The sequence below is a fragment of the Trichosurus vulpecula genome, chromosome 9 (assembly GCF_011100635.1).
Source record: "Trichosurus vulpecula isolate mTriVul1 chromosome 9, mTriVul1.pri, whole genome shotgun sequence".
Lineage (NCBI taxonomy): Eukaryota > Metazoa > Chordata > Mammalia > Diprotodontia > Phalangeridae > Trichosurus > Trichosurus vulpecula.
The window spans coordinates 46,200,337-46,204,141 of NC_050581.1; positions in this window are offsets into that span (position 1 = coordinate 46,200,337).

The following is a 3,805-nucleotide window of genomic DNA, read 5'->3' on the forward strand; positions in this document are numbered from 1 at the left end:
CAACACATCCCTGAGCACCTTCAAGAGCTCATGCAGTGCACTAGTCTATCTCCCCAGTAACAGAGATTGCAGGTATACACCATGATGCCAGCCTAAAAGGAAGATTTAAAATCAGTGAGTAACTAAGTAAAAAGTCTGCTATTGAATTAATTGGATCACAGATTAAGAGTTAGAAGGGATCTTAGAAAACAACTAGCCCAATCCCTTCATTTTACAGATGAGGAAACTAAGGCTCAGATTTGCCCATGGTCACATAGCAAATAACTGCCTAGAGGTAAATATTTAACCCTACATTCTAGAGATTCCCAGGCTAGTATTAGTACTTCTAATCAGAGCAAAGGGCTCTGATAAAAAGATGTGGCAAGTGTCATAGGTGGAACTAAAACCCAGTCCTGCCCAATTCCATCCTGCTGTACTACCTCTTAAAAAAATAGGTTTTGCACAAAGTAAGTTTCCCAGGAATCATAGATTAAATAGATTTAGTTGGGATAGGCCCTCACAGGTCATCGAGAGCCACCACCACCCCCTCATTTTATAAAGGTTACTCCGGCAGTCAGTTTCAGAGCCAGAATTCAAACTCGGCTTCTCTGACTTCAGAGCAAGTGATTATCAACTATCTGCTTCTAGCATTTTTCATGGTGGCATGGATTCTTTGTAAATTACCAGGAACTTGATATGAGAAAATGAGATTTTAATGAGGCCTATTACCAAAGAAATCTCATCTGCAGTTATAACTAAAATACACAAATATATCCAAATAACTGCAAAAGCAATCTTTGGTAAGCAAGTTCTTTGGGTCCCCCAATAAAGGAGTGGGACATCCTCTTTTTCCCTCTGAATAATGGATGCCATTCTTCTATCCCAGATTCATCTGACTCCTTGGCAAACTTAACAATATTTATTTGATACTTCTCATCATTTAAAATAACATTACTGCATCTCATTAACATAGAAATGTAAAGCAAATACGGATCAAGAAAACAGCTCCATCCTCGAGCCTTGGATAGACTGACAATGTCTTACCAGCAGGCAGACCTGGTTTCTAATGAAGAAATCAGAGCGCCATCTTGTGGCAAGAAATGAGAAACACAGGGTTCCTTGCCCTGGTCTTGGCATGGGTCACAAACCCGACCAGCTCTGGAGAACTTTCAGGTATAGCCACATTTTAAATATTTTTATCTCTAACGCAACATTTGTAATGGAAAGCATCAAAGACATTTGTAAATTATTCTACTGACAGAGAGAATCGCCTGCTCCTTGAGAGTAAAGTCTTTCTTTATGAAATCCCCAGCTGTTAGCACAGGTCTTTGCAAATAGTTAAGCACTTATTACAGCCTTTTTTTTCATTTATTCATTGGCTCATAGACCTAGAGCTAGAAGGAACCTCAGAGGCCATCTGGCCTAACCTCGTTATTTTACAAATGAAAAAACTGAGACCCATTTTAAGTAAAGTGACTTCTCTATAGGTCATACAGATAATAAGCATCAGAAATGGGATTTGAATTCTTGTTGTCTGACTTCAGAGACAATTTTTTTTTCCACTGTACCACACTGAAAGAAGAGAGTAGCTACCTGGTCCATGGTTTTTAATTTCATTTCTTCTTTCAGCCTAGATGAGTATCACTGTGAGGCTCCTACTTTCTGAACCATAATTCGATGAGTCCCATTGCTGTTCTGTGGAACCAAATCCCATCTGTTCCTTTATTGTCCACCTTCAGTGAAGGTTAAATCTCTCACAGAAGTCATCCTTTTTGTGCATTCAGCAAAGTTGTACTCAAGGGTATTTATTAGTCAGGAACTGGACTGACTCTTGGCAACTCAACTGCCCAAAACAATTTTCCCCAAATCTATCTCCATTGGATCAAGAAAATCCAGGACAAAATACAACAAAATGTTCTCAATTCGAATAAATCACATTTTTGTCTTTCCTTTATACAAAGATACCACTATCCATTATTAGTGGTACATCTACTTTGAGTTGTTTTTCCAAGAGTAGAAATGAGTTACCCCTGAACATTTTACCTTGTTTGGTGTCCTCACCCCAACTCTTGGTGGGGCAGTGAGTAGAGCACCGGCCCTGGAGTCAGGAGGACCTGAGTTCAAATCCAGCCTCAGACACTTGACACACTTACTAGCTGTGTGACCTTGGGCAAGTCACTTAACCCCAATTGCCCTGCCTTCCCCCCTCCAAAGAAAAAAAAGAAAGAAAGAAAGAAAATGAAACCATTTGTGAAATGGCTGACCTGAGGGAGTTTCAATCCATGGTTTGGAAATACGATCTCTCTTTGTGAAGTTAACTGGTGCACAGCGGGATGAAATTCAAGGCCTAGGCTTCATTAGCACCAACTAAGCAAAACAGACAATAAAAGAATTGTCTGTGGGATAGCTCTCTCTTGGCACCTGGCCTATGACAATGATCCGATATTCCAAACTAAAACAGAGGAAAGGAGAAAGATTTACCTCACTGGTACAAACAACTCTAGTTAATCCAACCACCTATTTTATGGATTCATAGAATATTGTGAGGGTAGTACAGTGGAAAGTGCTCTGGATTTGGAGTCAGAGGACTCTAAATTCAAATCCTAGCTCTGTTCTGAATGACTTTGAGCAAGTCACTTAACATCTCCGGACCTTGTTGTAATTTTCTCATTCTATAAAATGAGGGGATTGGACTAAATGATTGATAAGTCTCTTCCAGCTCTAAAGCTATGACTCTGTGATTCTAAAGTCAAAAATGGACCTCAAATATGAGTTTGGGCAGGGGGGATATGGGCAATGAGGAAATTTGTTTGTAACAGGAGTTTTATTTTTCTTTATTTTTCAACTGAAATGGGAAAGAGCTGGGAGGGAGATAAGTCAATTGTTGATGATTAAAATATTATTAAATATTTTTATAAAAATTATTTTAGATTACATTAAATATAAAATTATTAAAATATATAAATATTAATTTTAATAAATAAAAGGCACGACAAATAAATTTTTAAGCCATTAATCTCAAAAGAAACAAAAAAGACCTCAGAGGTCATTTAGTTCAACCCATGCCTAAATAGAATTCCCCTATTACAAACATCCCTGAAAAGTACCCGGCAGCTTCTGCTTAAAGACCACCAGGGAGGTGGAACACACCGCCTTTCCAGGCTAGCCATTTTCTTTTAAGACAACTCTGATTCTTAAGTGTTCAGTTCCTTATAAGGAACTGAAATTCACCTTTCTGCAACTGTAACCTGTTGTTCTTTATTCTGCCCACAGCAACCACGTAGAATGAGTGTAATCTTTCTACAAGACAACTCTGCCGCTACTCAAAGAAAGCCATCGTGTACTCCTCTCTTACCTGGAATCTGTTCTTCTCCAAGCTAAACATCTCTAATGTATCTCAGAGGTGAGAGTGCTGCATCTGCAGACAGAAAACTTGAGTTAGGTAGCTGGTGTGGCAATGAATGGGTGGAGCTTGGAGTCAGGAAGATCTGAATTCAAATGTGACTTCAGACATTTACTTGTCCGAGTAACTAATGGACAAGGCACCAATCTCTATTTGCCTTAGTTTTTCACCTTTAAAATGTAGATAATAATATTACCTGTCTCCAAGGTTTGCTATAAGGATCTAATGAGATAGTATTTGTGTATTGCTTTACAAACCTTAAAATGCTAGCTTTAATGATATTTAATGTATTATATATCATGTACATTTATATATCATGTATATTTATATATTATAGATACATGTAAGTACATTATAATGCAGTGTATTTAATAAATGCTAGCTATTATTCTTATTATTCCCAACCCTAGGATTACCTGTATG